The sequence below is a fragment of the Pan troglodytes genome, chromosome 3 (genome assembly GCF_028858775.2).
Source record: "Pan troglodytes isolate AG18354 chromosome 3, NHGRI_mPanTro3-v2.0_pri, whole genome shotgun sequence".
Lineage (NCBI taxonomy): Eukaryota > Metazoa > Chordata > Mammalia > Primates > Hominidae > Pan > Pan troglodytes.
In genome coordinates, this window is record NC_072401.2 from 94192575 (window position 1) to 94218520 (window position 25946).

The following is a 25946-nucleotide window of genomic DNA, read 5'->3' on the forward strand; positions in this document are numbered from 1 at the left end:
CTTTTTGGCTTGCAGGTAGCCTCATTGTCACTGTGTCCTCACATGATCTTTTTTCTTCATGTGCACATCCCTAGCATCTCTTTTTTATACATTTCCTCTTCTTAGGACACCAATCAGATTGTTTTGGGGCCTATCCTAACAGCTGTCATCCATTTAAACTTAATCACCTCTTTAAAGGGGTTACAAATACAAATACAAAACAGATACAGCATAAAGTCATATTCTAAAGTACTGGAGGTTAGGGCTTCCACATGTGCATTTTAGGGGTTCACAATTCTGCCCGTAACAGTAAGTATCATTTTCTCAAGGAAAATTATTTTTAATAGACTAGGTCAAGTTATTCTCTACTCAGCATGATTGTAATTAAACAATTTTAAGCTTAGCTTTTCAATGCCTAGGGATGCTTAAACAGTCATATTCACTCTGCTCCTATTTCCTTTCATATGCTTGCACATAGTAAGGACTCAGTAAATATTTGTTGAATGAGTAAATTACAATTCCTATAATTAATATAATTCTCATTTGCACTACGTCAATTCTTTTTCATATGCCATATTATTTGCTCTTCAAACAAGACTCTGATTAGGTAATCTCATTACCCCTTTTTATATATTAATAAAGAAAAATAATAAATCAGCAATTTATTTAACGTGAGTCAGTTAAGGATATCAGTGGAATACTATATTTTTTCTAAAACAGGACTTAAACCTTCTGAAGTTAGACTAACTGGGAAGATGGCATAGCAAAGGAAATGTCAGTAACAAAGACGACAACAAAAATCACATAAAACAGATTAACAAAAGAGAAAGGAAGGAAGGAAAGAAAAAAAAGAAATAACAAACTCAGCAAAGCAACTTGAGGAGGTAGCCTGGGGATAAGAAATAAAAGTATTGAACTAAGAATTAGTTAAGAAGGAATCAAGGTTGTAGATTGACACAACATGCTAACATAACAGAGTAAGCCAATAGGAAATAAAATAGCACATATATCAATATGGAAGGCATATCAATTGAAGGAGAGGTAACCACAGTCACATATACATGGTTCAGAATAACAAAATAATGTGTTTATATTACTGCTGTTTACAGCCAGTTGGAACTGGCATCATATTCACTTTTGATACTTGTGGGCATTCAGAAACAAAGTGTAAAGCATAACAGGACGATCTTCAACTTCAGTATGGTACAGGGGAGAAAAAAAATTCTAGAGAGTCATGAAGCCTGATCATCTGATTCTGGTATTTTAGGCTGTCAGGACTCAAGACATGATGCCTAGGCCACTCTTGGACAGATTTAGACCCAAAAATGTTTTCATATAATAAGATGACAGTTGAAAGTCCCAGGCTAAAATCTTAAAACACAGAACAGTGATTTCAATCTGAATACTGGTCCCACTTTTTATTAACCCCTGTCTTGCTCAGTTACTTAAGCTCTCTTAAGCCTCCGTTTTTTCATCCGGAAACATAATGATAAACACGGTGATTACATTAAAGGATTGTTGAGTTAGTTGAAATACGCAATGCATATATAATGTGTCACATAGCACCTGGCTCATTGAGTATTGTTGCAATGCAATGATAAAAACATTAAGCACTTTTCTTAGAATACATTATTACATGAAATGTGTCTTTAAGAAATTCTTTTAGTTCTCTGAGAAGAGCCCCTGAGAAAGGCAAACAACACACTACAGGCTGTTCCAGCTGTTAGAAGTTCCTCCCAAGGAATCAACTCTTTGCCAATCATTTATCTTGTGGATAACTTCTGTGTAGTGTGTCTTGTCTTAAAAGTTTAACATATGTTCACAATATTATGCTAAGTTTATGGCATATTAATCATATGGATGAAATTTTGTTATTTTTTATGCAAGTAATTTATTTCTACAAAAACCTCTGAGCAAAAACCCTTTACGCTTCTCTCTTCAATTCTTAAAATTCCACCCCCGTTAAGGTAATCATTGTAAACACTGCAGAGTGTACCTTTTCTTGCTTTAATAGTTGCATATAAACATTCAAAACCTGTATTATAGCATATAGATTTCTTTGTTTTATTTAATAACACATATTATTCTGTTCTTCAAATTGATTACTTCACTTAAGCTACATAACTTGGTCATCTTTACATGCGAATACTTATTTATAAAATATTTTTGTAATATAAGCATATATATAAGCAAAAGTAATATAAGCATATGGTAAATTTAGTGTAATAATACATATAGGCTAACACAAACAGTGCAATGCTTAAGTAGATGCCAAGTGCTTTTCTGGTGCCTTACATTTATTAACTCATAATACTCATAACAAACCCAAAAGTTGGACTTTTTCTTATCCTTATTTTATAGATAAAGAAACTGAGGAGAAAGGAAGTTAAATCACTATTCCTCTGTCACACAGGTAGTATGTAGCATAGCCAAGATTCATACCTGGGCAATCCATCTCTGGTGGCCATGACCACACAGGTATACAATGAAATACCACATTTTTTTTTAAAACTTCATAATATACTATCGGATGATTTTTAAATTTTATTAATTCTTATGCTGTTAATTATGCCAATGTTTTCATTATAATTTTGGTTTTACTTGTCTATCCTAAGTTGTACTTTTTAAAATACATATACAATATTTTTTAGAGAAGTTTTAGGCTCATAGCAACATTGACTAGAAGGCACAGAGATTTTCCATAAAGCCCCCGTCCCTACATACACTCACAGCCTTCTCCATTATCAACATCCTACACAAGAATGGTGCATTTGTTACAATTGATGTACTTACATTGACACATTAGTATCACACAATTCCATAGTTTACATTAGGGCTCACTCATGGTTTTATACATTCTAGTGGCTTTCACAAAGGTATATAATGGCATATATCCACCATTATAGTGTTATACAAAATTGTTTCACTGCCCTAAAAATTCTCTGTGCTTTGTGTATTTATCACTCCCTCCACCCAGCCCTTTGCTAGTTGTACTTTTTGCATTAAAATCTACTCTATCTAGTATATATCATAATCATTGTTGCTGCAAGAGAATCCAATGATGTTGTTTTAGCACAGCCATTGAACCAATTCCAGTTATTATACAAGTAATTCTGTTTCGACTGTGTTACAAAGCTAAAGTTTGCTTTTCATACAATAAGGTGCCAATATATATTTGGAACTATTTGTGGGCTCCCTGTTGTGTTTCCCAGCTCTCTATTATTTTATTCTTCTGAGCATGTCATACTGTTTGGTTATAGCAGCTTTATAGTAAGTTTTCAAATCAAGTAGGAAGATGCCTTCACGATATGTTGCTGATTCTGTTATTACCAGGCCTCTTCATTCCATTGGGAGGAGGTTAGGGATAGAGCCTTAGAATAAGTCTGAACCACTAGGAATGATATCGCTGCTGCATTTTTCTATTTTATTAATATGTAGAACCATATGTGAATCCCAAAGAAAGTTCATATGAGAAAACCCAAGATTGCCCTCACAGATCTAAGAGATAGGATAGAACTATTTATTGCTGGCTTCCTGTTTTGAAGACAATATTTGTTGTCTAGGTAATATCAGGATATTTTTTGGAGACTTTGTTTTTCTCTCTCGAGGGATGTTCTCAATCTTTTGGTGCTAATTTCCTCTTAATATAGTGTTATTTTTTTCCATACAAAATTTGAAGTAGAAGAAAAAAAATAAAGAACTGGTAGCCATTAACCAAAGCTGGCATTCTATTTCCATTTTCACAGTGAGACTACCATTTTGAGGAATTCAATATCCCTTTGTGATCACAAAAGTAAGGTGTAATTCAGGAGTTTTCCTGGAGTCCCCATTAGATATTATACAATGCATATTTTGTTTCAATATCATGGAGTTTTAACACAAATGTAAATAGAAGTTTAATTATTTATATAGATTCAATGTTAAATATAACAAAGACGGGAAAGAAAATACATTATTTTGATGTCATTTTTGTTTTATCTTTTCCTAACAGCGGATACTCTTCCTAATAATAGGTAGCCCATATGTCATTATAAAAAATTGTATTTCTAGAAATTCAGGTACCCCATCAACCAATCTTTGTATCTCCTCATATAATAACTTTTCCTGTGTGTTTATAGAGTTTTAAGTTCAGCGAAAAGAGTTTCAGAGCATTTTATTTTTGCTTCTATCTGGAGCCCATTCACATGTGTTTATCTTCTTGTTTTTAAGGGGGACCCCAGGTATGAAAGTAATTGCTTTTATTGCATTGAATGCTAAAAGGTATACAGCAATACATTCTTTTTGTATTTGTTTCTTAGAGCTGCTGTAACAGAGTTCCACAAACTGGGTGGCTTCAAATGACAATGAGACTTTATTCTCTCTCAGTTCTGGAGGCAAGAAGTCTGAAATCAGGATGTCAGTAGAGTCATGCTCTCTCCAAAGGCTCTAGGGATGGATTCTTCTGTGCCATCTAGCTTCTAGTAGCCCCTAGCATTTCTTGGCTTGTGGCAGCATCACTTCAGTCTGGGCTTCACAGAGGCAGAGATTGGAGTGATGCTGCCACAAGCCAGACTTCCTTCTGTGTCTGTGTCATTACATCGTATTCTTTTTGTGTGTATCTGCATCCAAATTTCATTCTTCATATAAGGACACCAGTAACAACAGATTAAGGCCCACCCTAATGATTTTACCTTAACTTGATGTCTTCCAAGACCTTCTTTGCAAATAAGGTCATATCATTTTTTAGTAGACAAATAATCTTAATATGTTATTAAAGTAATTGAATCATATGGAAAAATATTCTATTTAATTATTGTATTTTACAAAACATTTCAAAGGATGGATATAATTCAGAGATAACCATTAACATTTTTTGCATAGGCACAAAATAGTTCTAGTTTTAAGGACTACAATTATAATAGATATGAATACTGGCAATTTATGAGCTGAATGTCATTTATATCATATGTCAGGAGAAAAATTCTGTAGAAGATATTGTGGTCTAGTTTGGTTATAAGTAAAAAAAATGGTTAAATTATTAGGTGAGTTTATGTACAGATATATACTCAGTCTAACAATAACAGCAAAACTTAGTATGTGAATTTTAATAAACTATTTTTCTTTTGAGTAAGAAATTGTTTTCTTGATTAGTATTCTCCTGTAAGACTGCTTTAATTCTGTATTCTCTAGATATAAATGAGAATTGGGAAACAGAACTAAAAAGTAGCAAGTATCATATAACTTAATTAATTCACCAAGATTGCTTTGTGAGTTTGCAAATGCAACTGCAAGTGGGAAGTAAAGTATTTATAGTTTATTCATAAGTGTCCTAGTTGAAGTCTTTTTGTAAATAGGCTGGAGCCTAAATTTAATAACCTAATTTAATAACAATTTTGTCTTTATTGTTACTAGGTCAGCAGTTAGCATTTAAGATAAAAAATTGATGGGAATGAAAACTTACATTATTCAACTTTATGTGGTTATTTGTTATTGCCTAAACTCCATTGCTAATACTTATACTGGCTAATATTTCTTCTGATTTTTATTATGGGCCTAAGCTATTCTAAGCTTTGCAAGTATTAACTAATTTATGCTCAAAACAAGTCTAGCAGATAGGTAACTATTATTATCTCATTTTCTACATGATGAAACTAAGGAACAGATTAAATTTGCTTATGTTTATCCTTCTAATAACTACTGCAGTGCAGCTTTTTACAACGATATCGTTATTCCTCTTTTACCAAATTTCTGTGTGATTTTTTGATACATTTTTCTCTCTCTCTCTGTGCCTCAACTACCTCATTTATACAGTTATTTTAATAACATAAATAAAATAAATGGATTAAATTGGGATTTCTTATTGTTCGCAACACCAAAATTCTCTTTTTGGTGTTAATAGAAATTACTATAAAAAGAGAATTGTGGTCAAATACATTTGGGAAATACAACATCCTTCTCTTGAGGACACATCAGCATTGGGTCTGAGAATTTATGTAGCAAAAGCATTTCTTTCATTTGAGGTACTTTTTACAAATGTATATGATCAGCGATTTTTATAAAAGAAATGCCAACTAATAAAATGTATTTTGGAGACATCGTTTGGGAAATTCTGAATTTAGATCCTCTAAGGTTCTCTTGATCTCTAAAAATCCTATTATACGGTGTTTAAAGGAAGATGATTTGCTTGGTGCAGTGGCTCATGCTTGTAATCCCAGCACTTTGGGAGGCCCAGGCAGCAGAATCACTTTAGCCAAGAAGTTGAAGGCAGTGAGCTATGACCTTGACATTGCACTCTCCAGCCTGAGTGATAAAGTGAAACTCTCTCTTAAAAGAAAGAAAAAATAATAATTTCCTCTTTTTTGACACTTCTCGTAGTTTATCTATATGTTATTTTTTTGGAGCTCTTTTTCCAAGAGTTCAGATTATCTCTTTGATTTCCTTTTCAACTCTGCAAATCGTATTTACTGTTTTTTTCTCCCTACTATCACCTTCCTGGCACTACAAAATCATATTTTGTATTGATCTTTTCTCTGATCATTATGTTCAAATATATACAAATTCCCAAAATTCTAAATTATCTGAAACAATATTTCTCTCAAATGTCATTTATTCTTGGCCCTTTTATATCTACTGTGATTTAAGGGTTATATTGCATCTTTGTTATAAACTATGTCAAATCTATTAGGAAATAGGCTATCTACACACACACACACACACACACACACACACACACAGAGAGAGAGAGAGACATCTAAATAAATCACATTTTCGTTACCTTAGGAGATTCCATCCTCTCCTTAGGATACCGAAAGAAGGACTTAGAAAACTATCTCTTACACAGAGAATTTTTAAAAAATACACTGGAGACTTGTGGTTATATTGTTCTTGTTGTCTATATTAAAAGATTGTATAAATGCAATAGGCTTATTTTCATCTGTTGTTCCAAAACTGACATAGGTGTTCTTCCTCCATCATACCTTCTGCTGACCCCTTTCCTAGTATGTATTTTTTTAAGAAAATAACCCTTCTTTTTATATTTCTGTCTCCACTATTACAATATATATTTTATTTTATACCAAGTAATGTATCTTATTTGAAATTTATGTTCTGTGCTAAGTATAATAATTACAACCTAAGATATATAAGAGCCTGACATATATGGTACATACCAAATATAATCTAAGATATTAATAATTATTATTTGGACATTTCATAGTTTGAAAAAATAATTTTACTTCAGTAGTATTTCTAATAGTATTTTGATGGAACTTTCAAAACTTCTGCAAATAAGTTTTAGTATTATTTGTAATTTGCAGATAAGAAAACAAAAGCTTTAAATGATTAACTCAAAGAAAGTTATCATTACAATTGAAATTGAAGGTTATATAATATTTAGATAGGCAGAGGGCAGAGGTGAAGTCATTTCAGAGACCAAAAAAAAGCAAAAGTCCGGGGATGAAAGCAGCTATGACATATGTTGTGGGACATAAAAACATGCATTTTGGATAGAATAGGGAATTTAAAAGAAATATGTCAATTGTTCACCTATTATCTGGAAAATCAATCATCTTTTATTCTCTTGCAATTGTAAAGGCTCAGTTTTCTACATATTCATCCAATATTGTTCCAAATTTCAGGTTACATGATCATGCCTCAATATACGTATTTGCCTTAAATGTTTAAGAACAGATTGCTTTCTTGTCATTTGATCATTTGAACAATGTGAGTTCGACTTCAATTGATTATTTAAATTTTGGCCTACTGAACCATTTTTTAAATATAACCTTTTTCTGGAATATCTATGTATTGTGCATACAGATAAAGTGTACCCTTTGCTTATTTTCAGAGGACTCATAAAAAATAAAACTACCTAGGCAACATATATGTTGATTAAAGTTTGTACCATTTTTATATTTTTAATATATTTTCTTTCTGTGTGAATATTTTAAATGTGATGTGCAAAAAAAAGTCAAAATAAGTATCAGTGACTCAGCAAGAAAAGGCAAAAAATAAGCAGTGAATACAAGGAGTGGTAATTGGAATATTTCTCAAATGAAGAATATGTGAATATTTTATACACATAATAAAAGCTATAATATTAAAAAATACAAAAGCACTACCAAAAAAGATGACCATGACATGAGACATTGGCCAATTAATTTACCATATATGCAGAAAAGTCCCCTCAAATTGTAAGTGAAAGGAGACGTTGATAAGATATGCTGAAGAAATAATAAGACGGAAGAGAATCAGCAGGGGTAGGATATCATTATAACAACTTCAAGTTCTCTTTTAGACATAGTTTTTCTAACTTCTACATTTACCCACATGTTTATGTGTGTGTGCATGTGTGCGTATGTGTCTGTCTATGTATTATTTTGTGGAAATCAGCTTAAATGAACATTATTAAGTATTGTGGTAGGCAGAATAATGTCTCCCCAATATGCCCATGTTCTAATCCCCAAAACCTGTGAACATATTACCTACTTGCAAAAAGGACTTTACGGATATAATTAAATTAAGGATTTTGAAATGGGGAGATTTTCCCAGATTATCTGGGTGATTATATTGTAATCATAAGGGTTCTTATAAGAGGGAGATAAAAGTGTCAGAGCAGGAGAGAGATTTTTTGGTGCTGCAACTGCTGGCTTTGAAGATGGAAGAAAAGGGTATAAGCTGAGGTATGCAGGTATCACTAGAGACTGGAAGAAAGCCTCCTTGAAGCCTCCAGAAGGAACACACAGCAGTGTTGAAACATTTATTTTAGCTCCATAAGATCCATTTTGGTTTTCTGGCCTCTATAATTATAAGATAATGTATTCATGTTGAGGTAAGCCACTAAGCTTCTGGTAATTTGTTACAGAATCAATAGGAAAGTAATAAAAAAGTCAAACATTTTATGGTACCAATAAGGTGTAAATTTAAATCAGAATTTGTTATTCAGTCATAAGATCAGCATATATGATTAACACTGCTTACAAATATTTCACCAGAATTATTTTAGATTAGAAATAAACATGTTTAGGGGATGTAAAATTTAAGCAAAGGAAGTGATTTAATTAGAAAAGGTAACTTCCATTTCGGAAGAAACTTTCAAGTCAAAGTGAACTCATTGTTTCTGCTTTATTTTTGTAGAGCTTAAGTTTATAAACAGGACCAGAGAACTGTACAACTGAATAAACATCAGTGTACTGGAAATAACTGAAGTATTGGGATCAATATCATTATACACACTATTGTTTTGAGGTCACAGAACATGAAATCTCTGGGTACTTTCACCCAGCAAAATGCACACGTTAATAAGGCAAAAGATCGTGAATTTTTTTTTTTTTTTTTACTATTTTATTCCCATGTTGGCTAACACTGAGAAACTTATATTCTCAGTTGGATAAAACAAAATATTTTGGGCCAATATTTATGCTAGGATAAGTGAAGAAATAAGACAGTCACTCAAAGGATATCCTAGATGAGAGCATTTTGGTCAAATTTACAAATCAAATAGGGTATAAAAATGAATTTCCTTAATTTTAGCCATATTTTACAAATATTTTCACATAGTATAATTGCGGAAATAGGTCCATGATTTGAGCAAGAAAAGATACTCTACCAAAATATTAATATAATATCTTGCTAAATTGTCTCTTCAAAAGCATCACATTTTATTAATATTTTCTTATCCATGCCCTTCAGAACAAACATTTTAAGAGATAGCATGTAGTAGTATTTAAAACTAAAAAATCTTAGTTTTCATGGCTAAAACTTTGAGCCACTTTGCAAATAAAAATAAATTTTAATTGAGCCTTAGGAGTATGAAAATAATCAGCAGTAAATTGAACCTGCATAAAAAATTCTGAGGGAACTATTCTCAAGGTACTATACTAAAAATTTACTATCATGGAATGTGGAATAAATATTTATTAGAATCTTCTTTGACCCAAATGTCATTTTAGTGCATACTCATACAGTTAGTGATTGCAGTTATTTGTGAGATACAGTAGTGAATATACGTTTAATATTTTGGGGAAGTTGATTAGCTTTCCTGAATATTTCAAATCCTAGATTCTTAGATTTGAAGGAGACCTCCAAAATGGTCTTCTGTTCTAAATTGCAACATTCTATTTCGCAATACTCCTGATAGGTGACCATCCAGCCCCAGTTTGAAAAATACCATGAATAATCTCCTTCTTGATCTGACATTGGCAAACCAAACAGAAATAGGATAAAACAAGATATTATTTTAAAATTACATTATGCTGTTATTTGTCCACTGTATCACTATAGTTGCATTAGTCTGCAGTTGAAGGTATTACCTACCAAACTCATGCATTTTTCCACTATTTTATTCTTTATTGCATCTAAAAATGTATAGTTTATGTTGTAAATATATCATAATATTTATATCACCAGGTGTAGTGAAGTATAAACTTAATAATTCCCGTTAATGTCTGACCTGACACCTTATAGATGTTCAACAAATGTTGGTCCTGTTCACTTTTCATTTTTGAAAATATAGTATTTCATCTGATAGATACTGAGGGTTCTATTGATAATTCTTCAACTTTAAACATAATTTCAATTAGATATAAGCATAATTTTCATCAGATTTAATATGACTTCAATGTTGTGACTACTTAATATAATTTATATCATCTAATATTTGATTGAACAATATAAATTTGAATGTCACTTATGTCTCTGAAAGAACTTACAATTTTTTGAAAATTCATTCAGTTACAGTTTCTAATTTGATGAAATTAGAGATTTTTAGGATGCACTTTTTTTTTTGCAAATTTCACGGAACCTATACTTAATTTATGAGTTATTTTAAATTTTTTTTAACTACAGTTAGATATTTTCATTTTTGGGAATTATAGCACACTTTAAGAATTTTTAAAAATTGGCATAGTGTGTGCTACTCATGTGACAGTTGCACTAAAATCCTAGACTCCACCATTACACAATTCGTCTATTTAACTAAAAACTACTTGTACCCCTGAAGCTACTGAAATAATACAATTTTTAAAAAAGAATAAAAAGAAGTGTCAATGACTTTTTATCATTTTTCACATTGGCATTGTTACTGGTAGCCCATAAATTATAAAATTCGTGAGGCAATTGTAGATATACAGGGTTGTGTATAAATCTGATTCATAGACAATCTTATGAATTCTTACCACAGTAAGAAAAATGAATGGAAGTGTAATAGTAACTTTGAGGATGAAAGCTTATATAACTACTTTTGTAAAATACATTTCTCTTTAGCAGGAATCAAGGTTTTAATTTTTTGCTTGCTGTTTTCTTAAATTTTTATTTCGTACTTATTTATTTTGTTTTTGAGACAGAGGCTCACTGTATTGCCCAGACTGGAGTGCGGTGGCACAATCTTGGCTCACTGCAACCTCCGCCTCCGGGGTTCAAGTGATTCTCATGCCTCAGCCTCCAGATTATCTGGGACTACAGGTGCACACCACCACGCAATTTTTGTACTTTTAGTAGAGATGAAGTTTCACCATGTTGGCCAGGTTGGTCTCAAACTCCTGGCCTCAAGCAGTCCACCTGCCTCGGCCTTCCAAAGTGCTGGAACTACAGGCATGAACTGCTGTGCCTGGCCTAGAATCAAGATTTTTAGTTCACCTGGTACCATATCTAAGATAAATCTTAGAGCATTTAGGTACTTAATCCAAAAATATCTTTTTGCAGTATGCAACTGTCCCTGAAATCCTTGAAATAAAAAGTATAATTTTCTAACTAAAAATGTAGTTTTATACTATAATTTTTCTTTTAAATAACAGTAAAACATATCCATACCTTTTTTACTCTGACACCAGTGTATATGCACTGGAAAAGGAAAATTCCGTGTTTTCGTATATTTCATACGCAAATTTTCTTAATATTTTCAGTATTATCTGTAAAATTGCTTTCTTTACTATTTCTTTTGTATTTTGTCTGTTTTGCATGCATTAAAACAAAATGTGAGGGAGGACATTATTTTTGTTATTGTCTATTCACTGAGATAAACTGAAATGTATATCAAATTAGTCATTAACCCCCAAATTTACCTAAATGATTCCAAATATCCTAGTATTTCTCAAAAACAAATTGACTCAGTTTTGTGGTTTTCACTAGAGGTCCAGGATTGTATTGATGGCTGAATAATGAGTCAAGAAAATTGACCTATATGATATTTTTCCTCAGGAACTTATGCCAGTTAAAGTAATTGCATTTTATAATATAATTTTATTGTGAGTAAAATATAAACAGTCGACAATTAAAGTAAAATCATATGAAAATGGGAGACATATTTAACAATGTGAATATCATTGAACAAATGTCTGTTAACAATTTAAAAGTAGCAAAGAGGTAATCAAATAATTCAAAATCGTGATGTACTTCTTTATGCTTAGATTCAATTTTAAAGATGTACTTATCTGTAATTAGAGACTGTCACATTCAGTCATCTGAAAGGCAGTACCAGTAAGGATCATCTACCAAATTTTTAAGTCTTGAGAATAGGCATTTTGTATAAGTAAACTCCATTTGTTTGCTCCCTACAATATTCCATATATTAAAAATAACATGTGCCAAAAAGGCTTCACCTTAGAAAATCTGTACAACCTTTATGTGAACGTGAATGAACATTGTTTTTAGCAATAGCTTATTAGGAACTCTGACTTTCAAATAAATATGTGAAGATCTTTAATATATGAATATCAGCATTTTCCCAAGAAAGGTAAGTGGATGTTTATTATCTGTGAGTGAGATATATGTCAGTTTAGACATTTAAAAATAAATCACTCTGATTTAATGTTGTAATATAGATTATAAAAACATTCTTAAGCGGTGAAAATGATCTGCCAAATCGGATAAATAAAAAAGAGTGAAACAGATTTAATCAAAACATTCTTTCCATTGGAGGAGGGTGTTTTTGGTGATAGGAACTCTCTTCCCTGAGAAAATGGAAATGTATTTGGATTTAAAAATTAGAATCAACACCTGAATGAAACCATAAATCATATAAATGCAAATTTTACATGTATATTTTCATTACACTATTACCACTGTGATTTTAAATGTAGTAATTAAATACCAATAATTAATTTAGCATAATACCCCTGTTTTAATAAAGCAACTTTATATGGTGATTTTTGTTTTCTTATCCAAGCTGAATTATAAATAGTGATGATAAGATCACTAGCATCAGATGAATGAAAAACTGATTTATGCTGTACAGGTATACAACTCTTTATAAATAATCTTGCAACTTGATACAGAAAGTGTCTATAATTCTGGCATGTTTGACATTCCCATTCAGTCCAACAACTCATTGACAGATACTTAATTTGCTACTTCTTGAAGGTGTTGCTTGAAGTTTCCTTCTACTTGACAGGTGTCTGACAGTTCAGTCTCACTCAGAGCTTAACAAAATGGGAAAAGAATGCATTATCTAAACCCCTAGGTAATATCCATTTTATGTCATTTTATGACTTTGATAGTATCCAGGACTCAATTCTGTTCCTCTGGATAGTGAATAATGTGCACTTTTACTTGTGGCTTTTTAAGATATGTGTATATACCTTTAGATTTCCTTCAGACTCTATCTTGAAATGTCAAATCTTTATGCCCTGCAGTTCTTAAACTATAACTGATGTTTACAATATGGACTGTGAAGGAAATTATGATAGAAATATATTTCCTGGTCACCCACTGTTTTGGTCAATTTAGGCTGCTATAGCAAATTACCATAGACTGGGATGCTTAAACAACAGACATTTATGTCTAACAATTCTGAAGGCTAGACATCTGAGATCAGAACGTCAGCATGGTCAGGTTCTGGTTCAAGCCCTCTTCCTTGTTGCAAACAACCAACTTATATCCTCACACAGCAGAAAGAGAGCAAGCTATACAGGCACTTAATTTCATTAATAGGTTCTACTTAATTATCTCCCAAAGACCCTAACTCCATATGCTGTGGGGATTTGATTTCACATATAAAATTTTTTGGATATACAAACATTCAATTCATAACACCTACCAAAATTGAAATATTCATAATACAAATAATGCTCTTAGTATCTGGCATCTCTGACAAGTTATTTCAGCTGTTTTGCTTTTGAATACATATTTATATCCATGCAGATTTATCAGAATTCTTCATTTAACTTCAGTACACACACACGCACGCACACACACACACATATACTCACACACACTTTTTAAGATGTAAGCATATGATTTCATTTTAGAATCAGGCAGAACCATATTATAAGTCAGTGTCCACAGATAAAGTATCTAATATAAAACTGAGTTTCTAAAGGAAACGTATTTTGAGGTGAAAATCTGTTTAGCTTACCAGTGTCTATATAATATGTGCAAAATCCTTAACATCGCATTGAAAGATTCTTTGGATCTGATCTTACCATATATTTCTAGCCTAATTAATCTTCTACATTTACCCTGCCAGTTCTCTGTTCCTACTCATTGATTCCCTAACAATGTAAGCAGAGTTCCTTTGTTAAGGCATTCACAGAAAGTCTTCCCTATTCTTCTCTATCTGAAAAAAAATGTCCTCTATCCTTGGAGATCTAACCCAAAGTCCATGAAGCATTTTATTGATACTTTCATTTTCTGTTGCAGCACTTGCTATTTCTTTTATGCCATGGAGGGAGTGGGCACATTTTGTATTTGTGTCTTGTATTATTGTGACTTGATCCTTGGATTGGATCTTATTTTACTTTTGATGTATGTGGTAGTCAGAGGCCTACCAACAGATAGAACCCACACAGTAATTTGGAGAAAGTTTAACATAAAGAATAAGTAGATATAATACAGTATTTATGTAATGGAAGATTAGCTAGTAATAACTAAAGAGGAGTCTAAAGAATATAGTAATAATAATTATAAGGAGAAACCATTGCCTCTGAAGCTGAGAGGTACCCAAAAAGAACCTCTTCATCCCCTGCAAGGCTGATATCCAAACTTTATTTGTGAGGACATGCCTGTGGCTCACTGGCTGGTGGACAAATTGCTGAGGTGCTGGAACAGCAGGACTTGTTGGAAATGCTTTCCTCTGGGATTCCAAATAAGTCACCCATAGGGAGGATCCTAACCAGCAGCACTCCTCTTCAAAGCCATCTAAGGGGTGCCATCTTCGTAGAGGTGCCTCATTGGCAACACTTCACTGCTATGCTATCTGAGAGGGTAATGGAAAATGCTATCCACAAGGAGACTGCACACTGAAAGTTAATGCAAAGCAACTTAAGGGGGTGTGGAAGATGCCATCCACAGGAAGTGCTGGGCTTCGGAACTCACTGAAAAGCCATCAGACAGAGTGGGTGCTTCTAGCCACCATGTGCTATAGGAGCCAGGTATTAAAGAAGCTGTATGCTCAGAGGAGCACACTAGGACCAGAAAGAGAAACCTTTCTCCCTCTAGTGTCCCTCCAATGTCATGTACTGACAGAGCTCAAAATGTGCAAGTTCACAAGGGAGAAATATTTATCAAACCCATCTCCATTATTGTAGAGCAGGCAATAGGGGGTGGATTTGGATGTGATAATCAATGTATTCATAATTGGCACAATATACTTGTTTATTGACTCTTTGAACAAATCAGAATTTCTTACAAGATAGAAATACATTCTTAACATTCCTTTTGTGCCCAGGATTTTTTAAAAATCTCAAATAAATATTACTATATTTCTCCATCATATTCTTATTAATATGATATAAACTTTGACATTTTATGTGCACAAGATATATCCTAAGCATTAAAGATAACTGTGTTACATAAGTGCACATTATTGTGCTTAGTAAGTGTATGAGCATGTGTGGGCATATATGGGTGTATATAAAGTCAATATTTGATTTATGAGTGGCCAATTTGAAAATTAATAAAATGGGTTTGCTGAAAGCTAGAAGGTAGCTACTTTAAACATCAGAAAGACAAATGACAAGTCTTGGTATCAACTAGTTAAAAATATAAGTTTCTACCTTTGAAAGGATTATGCCACACATTGATTTTCCTATTAATTTAAATAAAGGTAGGTATAGGAAATTTACTTTAGTTTCCATCTTTGAATGTTATAAAATATTGTACTAACACATGTTGATTTCTGAAATGTTATAATCTTATTATACTTAAAGGATAACATTGGGGCTGGGTGTAGTGGCTCATGCCTGTAATCTCAATACTTTGGGAGGCTGAGGCAGGGGGATTGCTTGAGCAAAGGAGTTCAGTACCAGCCTGGGCAACATGATGATACTTCATCTCTACAAAATAAATAAATAAATAAAAACTAACTGGGCATTGTGGTGTGTACCTGTAGTCCCAGCTACTTAGGAGGCTGAGGTGGAAAGATCACCTGAGTCCAGGAGGCTGCAGTGAGCCGTGACCATATCACTGTACTCCAGCCAAGGTGACAGTGCAAGACCCTGTCTCAAAAAAAAAAAAAAAGAAAAAAAAGAAAAAACAAAAAGCCAAAAAAACGACCAACCAAAAAAAAAACCCCTCACAAACAAAAGAGCAATATTGTTTTTAAAAGTACGTTTTACTGGCCAAGCATGGTGGCTCATGCCTGTAATCCCAGCACTTTGGGAGGCCAAGGCAGGTGGATCACCTGAGGTCCGGAGTTCGAGATCAGCCTAGGCAACACGGTGAAACCCCATCTCTACTAAAAATACAAAATTAGCCGGGTGTGGTGGCACATGCCTGCAATCCCAGCTACTTGGGAGGCTGAGGCAGGAGAATCACTTGAACCTGGGAGGCGGAGTATGTGGTGAGCTGAAATCGCACCATTGCACTCCAGACTGGGCAACAAGAGTAAATCTGTCTCACCAAAAAAAAAAAAAAAGTACATTTTACTAAAGATGTACCTTAACCCATTTATGCCTAAGGTACTTTAACCCATTTGTCTTCAAATTTATTCACGTTAAAACCTTATTATTGCTCATACATTAATGAATGTTTCCTTGTTTTCAGGTTTATGTATACTGATTGTCTGTTATATAGCCAGGCAAAATAAATGTCAGAGTTTGGTAAAGGTTTCCACAAGGAGAAGGGAGGAGTGTTTGCAAATGAAGGTTAAGTATGCTAAAATTACAAAAATTACAAATATCTTAAGTATTTTCTAAGAAATGATGCGTAAATATTTGCTACTAAAAGAGTTCTGGCATTTGATTCATGTGGTCTAGATTCAAATTCTACCTTTTCATTCACTGTTTAAAGTTTACATAACTCTTCTGGAAAATGGGGATTCTAATAGTACTAGTTTATGAAAGAGTTTTTGTGGATTTAGTAAAAGATTAAACTCATTAACAACTTACAAAGCTCTGCTGTATTGAAAATTGAGGAGAAATAACTTTACAATAAATAAAAACTGTTAAATTTAAAAACAGGGATATAGTGTGCATGTATCTGCAATTCTTCTCTCTCTTCTAAGGTTTACTTTGTACATAACTACCTAGCTGCCCTTCATGTACCTTAGAACTTCATCTACTATCTTTAAAATCTAGTCCCATGTTTTAACCATCTTGGATGGTTAAAACCTTCAATGACCTTCACCTAGTTACACAATTCAGGGACCCAGGAGTCACCATTAACCCTACACTACTCACATTCACATCCAGTTGGCCACTAAGTCATGTTCAATCTGTCTTTTAAAATTCAATTTAGTATGTTTCCTTCCGCATATTCACCCTTAAAATTTTCTTTAACTGTAAATATCAGCAATTCTATATATTTTTTCTTATTTGGCTTAATTCATTTAGTTTTTCACTGCATTTTATCCCCGCTTTTATCAGCTACATTGCTGTGGGTTTAAAAAATTATAATTGGATCATATTATTCCTCTCTACAAAACTTTTAATGCCATTCTCTCAATACACCTTACTCCTATTGCCTTCAGGATAAAGTTTATACTTATCCTAGATGACATGACTTTATCCATAGGATGACCTTACCAAAACCTTTAAGTTCTAGTCGTAACCTACCTGTCTAGCCATATCTCTCATAAGGCCATATCTCCTCATAAACATCTAATGCTTAATTTTATGAGAATTGCTGACAATTCCTTGAGATTGTTTTTTATGCTTCCTTATTTTTTCAAATCTTATATATTATCTGGAATGCCATTATAATAATGTTTAATTGATTTGTATCAACACTACTGGGATTTGTTGATGGCTTCTTACCTTATGTTGTTAGATATTCGGCTTTTTTTTTTTTTTTTTTTGGAGAGATGGTGTCTCACTATATTGCCTATGCTAGTCTCAAACTCCTTGGCCCAAGTGATCCTCTCCCTTGGCCTCTCAAAGTGTTGAGATTATAGGTGTGAGCCCTTGCGCCCAGGCTTGCCAATTTTTTTACACATATTATTTAATGTAAGTTCTATGGCAATTTAGTGAGGAAACAGATACAGAGAAGTTTTATTTCACGTCCAAGTTTACAGAATTATAAGTGGTAGAGTCAGGCCAATGTTATGTTTGCCGCTAAAAACTATGTTATCCAAAAGATGCTGCAAAACTGACCTCAATCATATTCATCTGTGTGAAACCTTTTGTGACACATCTACATATGAGATATTGATAATCATGTTGTCTTTTGTGTTATCACTATATCCACAACTGTTTCTGTTATCTCAGGTGTCACATTATCTAAGGTGTCACACTAAACTTCAACTGTGAACTTTATGTCTGTTATTCCCACTTAACTATAAACTGATAAGCAGAATAACAGTATTTTAAAAATCATAACCTCTTGCCCAGTGTATAGTTAGTTCTCAATAAATTACATTTGAATGAATGAATGAATAATACAGATTCCTTCTTTTTTTTTGTATTCAACTTCACCCATACAAGAGAGACTAAAAGTGTCGTTAGCTATTATCTTTGTATTCAGGAAACATTAAAAAAGAAAAACGGCATTTGAGATGGGTGTTGAAAGATAATGATGGAGAATTTTGACAGGTGGAGGTAGAATGAGAAAAGGCATTACAAACGAAGGCCCAACTTAATAAGAGCTATTTTGCCTATACTAATGGACAGTTAACAGTCTGATTTGGTGTATTGCTTGGAAATGATCTTGCTCACAAACTTATTAGCTGTTCAATTTAGTTTTAAGTAAATGGGCAAGTGGCAAATATATGAGGAAGTCAGAGGAACCTTTCTTATATTAACTTGATGAGTCGCTATACCATTGAAATCTCTTACCTCACCCAGAGCAGCCCCTCTGGAAGTGCTCTTTCATACTTCATGTCTCTTCTGGGTGTGTGAGGCAAACATGAAGGTTATATCAGACGCATATGAATATACTCAATGAATTTCTGCCTATGGACAACTACCCTTTTGCAATACTTATTTGAAGCATGTTTTCTACATGAATAATATCTTGAAGCCCAAATTATATAATTGTATCTGTAATTTATCTGCTTGATATACCCTTCACAATAATTCTATAGCATATAATTTTTCTCATTTTTAAATATTTATGAAGAAGCTTATGTTGCAAGAGCTTCATTCTCACTGTATATACCTGAATGCTGTGATAGGTTAGTAATGGGCTCTGAATCAGAACTATTTATTTCTATCCTACACCAAAGCCCTTGTTTTATAAACTAGGCAACTTTACTCCCAGCATGAGCATGAGCAAATGTTACGGCAATAGGAAAGCATACTATCATTCAAAGAATTATCTAGAAAGTGGATAATTTTGGCCAAATCTGAGATTCTCAGTGCTGTTTATACATCACAGTCACCCATGGGAGGTTTTAAAACTTATGCTCAGACATCATCACAAATCTCCACCACAGACAAATTCAACCCCAATTGCTGAGAGAGGGGTCCTGGCATCAGAAGTTTTTAAGCTCCTGAGTGATTCTAATGTGCAGCCAGTACTGAGAACCACTGGACTAAAATGAAGGGCACATGTATGGGGGCGCCATGAAGAGTGAATAGGGTTTAAAAAGGAATATTAGAATCACATGGGCAGGATAAAACCCAAACAGCCTCACTCAGTAACTATGTGATCTTGGGCTAGTTACTAAACTTCTTGAAATCTCTATTTTCCTGTAAGATGGGGATAAACTAAAGCATGCAAAATACTTAGTATTTGGAGTCAGTTTAATTAATGGTCATTCTTACTATTTAAAAAAACAAAATAAATTTGAAAAATGATAATAGGACTATGTTGTGGAAATATTTGACTACCAACTGCAGGAAAGGATATTACTACGACAGCATAGATGACAAAAACAAATTAGAGATATATTTTTTGCTCAGATGCTTAAAATATTTTTTTCTTTTCATATCTTGTTTGCAGTTAAGTAATCTTTGGTATTAAGCAGTTTTAGTTGCAATAAGCTTATAAATTATTAGTACTCCATAATGAAGAGAAATGATAAAAGTCTGTCTTGTTTTGATAATATGTGAATAATAGTGAGAATTATAATGTGCTTTCTTTTACTAAGCATCAGATATTTTTCAGATGAGTAGAATTTCGATGAGTTAACTACCAATTGCGTAGTACCATTTACAATCTCATTTTTCAAAGACACTGTCTTGAAACAATCTAGAACTGACAAATGACAACATAAGATACTCTGCTTTGCATATTAAAAGACTTTCACATTCAGTTCTCATTTGGTTCTGCCCACAGCCCTGAGACATGGGAATTAATGAGTTTTATAAAGTTTATTGGTTTTTAGGGGAGAGGGCTATGACAAGAATCCTTCCCTTCTAACTTTGAATGTAATGCTTCTTTTATGACACACATACTTATTTGGAATATGTTGAAAGTCTAGAAACTAAGAATTAATATGTAGGCAAAAGGACCAGTGCAATGCTATGAACTCGGTGTGAGTAGATCTTAGGGATTCTAAAGGGCACTCTAATGCCTTTAGATTTAAGCTGAAAGTCAGAGAAACAGTTAAGATAGCAGAAACCTAAAAATTCTCAAAATATCAAACAGGCAGAGTTAACTCTACCAAAGTCAGAATGACTCAAAACACTGTTAGCAGCAAATGAAAACAAAGAAAGAAAACAGCACTATGCAACCTCTGGTTTGCTTATGGTACTTACTAGAAGTGAGTAGTCTTGGCTGCAATGAACTTTATAGAAAGTGTTTAGCTTAGAGAATGTCAGAATCCTATAAATACCCTGGAAATAGCAGGTGGCATAATGTCTTCTGCAGTCTCGTTTCAGCAGATAAACTTCTTCAGTTCTATTTAGAATGCATGTTTTGTACTACGGTTGATATTTCAGGCAACAGTGATGTATATACAAGTATCTTCAACATTCTATTAATTTCAGGTTCAATTTTTATGGAAATCAATATCTATTAAAATTATCCTGTTATAATTAATAATCTTAAATTGTACAAAATTCCTATTCTCTTGTATCAGTATAATATCAAATTAGATGTCTAAAAATCTAATCTGATTTTCAAATTAACAAAATAACCTAGAAGCAATACTATAATCATCTTCTCTAATATATATACTTAAGATAAAACAGCTAATTATAAACAACTTATACACGGAAGTATGCATAAATATTGTGATTTTTACTTAACACAGTGATAAAGAAATTGATACATTTAAATAACCATATATATAGCCAATTTGAAATTTAGGTATACTCCAAAAGTAGATATTTTGAATTGATATGTTTAACTGGCTTAATTCAACATAATTTAGGCCAGATATTTCATAAAATTTTGTTTATTTCTAAAGTAATGAGTGCTTCTTGTAAATAATTCCAATACAAAAATATGTGGAGCAAAATGCGACATTAAGAAGCACACCAAAATTAGGATGGTCAGCGCCTCTGGCAATGAGGGAATGGGATTAGAAGAGAGAACAAAATGGTTGACAACCTTATCTGTCATGCTTAATTTATTTCATAGATAAAGTTAAAATGATGAGATGTTTCTATTGATAATCATGGATTCTATGTAAGAATTTGTTACAGTATTTTTGTAGCTGTTTGTGTTTTTTAAGTTTCTCAAAAGTGTTTAAGATTTAAATTTGACCATATTACTAGGTAATTGATCTTGATTTCAGTTAATACCCTGGAGTTACATAAACAGAAATTTAAAATAATATTTTTGATTCTACAAGCATTCCACATTCATTAATGTAATACAAGAAAACCAGATCATTCTACTGTGATCAACTTACAAATTGTGTTGGAATCTGCCTGCATATAGCCCACCCCCTCAATAAGGCACCATAAAAGCTATTTTAAGTAATATTCTCTCAATCATAATAAAACACACATAGCAAGACCAAAAGGCAGTGATTCCTTTTTCCATTTCCAACTTGTCCTCAAGCTAAGCAGTCCGGCAACTCAAGCAAAAACTGTGTTTCATAATATGAACAGCCACTTAAATACTTTCTCCCCATCTCTTTATGTTTCACTGCTGGGGAAGTTAATAATGATTAAAGTAGGAAGATTTTTTGTTTTAAATCAGAAAGTCAGTTGAAAGAAACCTAAAGTTCTGCCATAAATATCTAGCAGGTGCTGATGGCCACCTGCCACACTTGCACCAGATTGTCTATGTAGCCAGCAGTCTGGCCATCAGCAGACCAGAGAGGTGCAATGGGGAGTCTCTGCCTTGCTGCAGATTCCGATAACTTCTTGCTTAATTTCTATGGTGGTCTTGCCTTGTAAGTCCCAGATGTTGATGCTGAGGCCTGTGGTAGCTTAGAACCAGTAGCAGTTGAGGCTAAAGCACAGGGCATTGATGATATTCCCACCATATAGCATATCAAGGTGCTTGCCTTTGTTGAGGTCGCATGGCATGGCATGGCATGGCCAGCATTGCCTCCAGAAGCACAGAGGGATCCATCTGGAGAGACAGTCACAGTGTTCAGATGGGCTGTGTGGCCAAAGTGGTTCATCTTCAGCTTGCAGTTAGCCAGATTCCGTACCTTGACCAGCTTGTCCCAGCTACAGAGGTGATAGTGTTGCTGCCGTTAGGTGAGAAGTGGACATAAGACACCTACTCTGAGTGGCTCTCCACCTGGACAGTGTATTTGTATATACTCAGGGTTATAACCATAACTAGACGGTTTTATCTCAGGATCTAGAGACAATCTACAGGTTGTCAATGGAGAAGGCCACACTCAACATGTCCTTGGTATGGCCTACAGATCATCTCATAGTGATGCCCTTTGTCAGATCCCAGAAGCACAGGTTTCCATCTCAGGAGCCTGAGAGGAAAAAGTGGCCACCTGAAGAGATGATTTTGTCATAGACAAAGTGGGAATGACCCTCCAGGGCATGCTGTGGGATGCCATAGTTGGTTTCATCCCTGTTCAATGTCCACATGATGATGATTTTGTCTCAAGAGGTGGACTGTATCATGTCCAGGGCACTAGCGATCTGGTTACTCAGGTATTGTGGCCTTCAAGAGTGTCACAAAGGGTCATCTGCTCTGTCATGGTGGTGGTGAGGTCAGGTGTCACTGCAGCAATGACGATGCCACTCAGAGAGACCAGAGGGACAAACACCACAGCCAGTCCTGCCACAGCCCTGCCACAAAAAAGTAAGCCAAGCAGGGAAATTTTAATACATGAAGAATACAAAATATAGGCATAGGATGGAATAGTTTCACTAATTTAGAGTCTATGTGAAGGGCAATATTGGAGAAGGTAATTATGTACAAAAGTATCTTGGAGCTGGTTGAATTGTTTGCCCTTTGCCCTTTATGAGTCACATATATATGGAGAAAAGAAGTTGTCTATTGCCAATTGGTACAAGGATTAAAATTAGGAACTATGAACATTTCATGGCAGAATTTTTGACAATATATAAGTAATGAAAAAAGCAGCCTTTTATATTTAAAATATACAGAGCTTATCTCTTATTTGCTGCCAATCCCTAGCACCCTGTACATGATTGATCTATTGATATTTGCTAAATTTGTTAAAGGACATTAATAACTTATTGAATCCATAATAGGTGACATGAGAGAAATCAGCTCAGGGAAGCAAATTATGCTGTCTATAGTCACACAGGAAGAAAGGTTGGAACCTGGATGGCAACACGGGTCTGTTTGACTAGAAAACTCCAATCCATCTTCTTGTCAACTGAATAGTATTTATATTTATTAGAAACAATCACTGAAAAGTTCTAGATTAAAAATGTATGCAGATCATCGCACAATAAAAAAAATCTTACATCTTCCTTAAGTTATGATTAATTTTAGTGTGTCAGTAATAAGATAAATTAGTTGTTTGGTAAAGAGGTGCTAATCTGATAAACTCTGAAATTCCTTCTAAGCCCTTTTGTTTATTTATCTTACCATGGATACAAAAATGGCCACAAAATAAAAGAAGGATGTGACTATTTTCCTAGCAGTGTGCATTGTCCACCCCAGTGCCTGACAGGTCGAACTCTTTGTGATGACTCCAGAATACTCTGAATCCCATCAGTAATTCCTTCCAGTGTTGACAATGAAATTTATAATAGGGACTGGTGGTAGTAGGAACAGGGATGGTGTCTATGGGGTTGCCTAATAACTAATATTATGGATAATATCTAATACAAAGGGATCTTCAATCTGGCTGGTAATTCAGGGGAGATAGGATGAAGTGAAACATCTCTGAAATGTCTGAGCTAGATAATGAAGGTTAGGCCAGGTGAACAGGAATGTTAGGAGTTAGACCTGTAGGCTAAGAAAGACGTAGATAAAGGCATTTTTGCCTGCTTAGGCTGAGGTTCTCTTCCTTTTTAAATAGAATCCATAAAATATCATTAGGTTCTTATATTTGTTGGAGGTTATTAAAATTTATCATTACTTGTGTATTTGAAAAATATATGATCTTTTTTATTATCTCCAAATGTTTAAGTCTCTGCTGTGTAGTAGCTATGATTTTTTCCCCATTTCTTTTGTTTGTTTGTTTCTAGCAGTTTTTGCCAGCTATTCCCTGGTACCTGTGACACCCTTTTTTGCTAAGAAAATACTTCTGTCTTGGGTGCTAGTTTCATGGCTAGCGTTTTATATTCTCAAAATAATAGATTAATTATTAACATGTTTCTGAAAATAAACTTATTATTTATTTCAAAATTTAATAACAGTTGAAAGCCATTAATTGCTCTTTTAAAAAACTAAAGAAAATTATAATTATCAGACCCACCTCAAAGCTCTGCCTTTGTCTCTTATCAGTCCATTCCCCTTGCATTTATGTGTAACAAGTTTACTCTTTTAGTTTATGTTAATTGCTGATGTATCTACTCATAAACTACTGTATAAATAATATTACGAATTTGGATTGACTAAGAAATTAACTTTAAATTGCCTCTATAAACATAAAACTTTACCTTTAGATATTGTTTTTTAGGAAAACCCATGAAGTGCTCCTTTGTAATTAATAAAATAATCAAAATAGGTTGTTAGAAAAACTCTTAAACACATTGATGCTATAGCAATAATGATATGATAACCAGATAAATATATGAAAGTTTATAATCCACAATTTATTTTTCATATCCACAAATTTCTTAATAAAAAGGTATTAACATGTATCCCAGAACTTAAAGTATAATTAAAAATACATAAATAAAAATTTTTTTAAAAGTACTAACATATATCTGCCCATTTAAGAAATATTTCCATGACAGACACTTAGATACTCTGCAAACAATCGTCCACCTCTTCTTCTGATTTAGTTCATGTATTATGCCCAGGGATGAAAAACCAGTAGTAAACCAGGGTACAACTAGCCTAAAGAGAACCTTTGCGCAAATTACAATAAAAAATCATCCTATGAACTCAAGGATGATGAACAGAAAAAAATTCACCTTCCATTGGGGCTCACAGTCTGTTGAGAAGAATCCAGACTGAACTTCAGCCCCTACTAAAACTCTTGGCCAAGTACCAAGTTACATGAACATATGCAGCAGCTCTGCTTATCAGGTGTGCTATGGCACCGAGGAGGGTTACAAATATGCTGAGACATTGATTCTTCAGCTGTCATGACAGCGAAGTAA

The 25946-nt window shown here is 33.5% G+C and overlaps 1 protein-coding gene and 1 pseudogene across 3 annotated transcripts in view; one reads left to right on the forward strand and one right to left on the reverse strand.

The window, feature by feature from the left end:
• Positions 1-25946, forward strand: part of GRID2 (glutamate ionotropic receptor delta type subunit 2) — a 1611884-nt gene that overhangs the window by 632809 nt on the left and 953129 nt on the right.
• Positions 22373-23395, reverse strand: LOC129143844 (small ribosomal subunit protein RACK1-like; annotated as a pseudogene).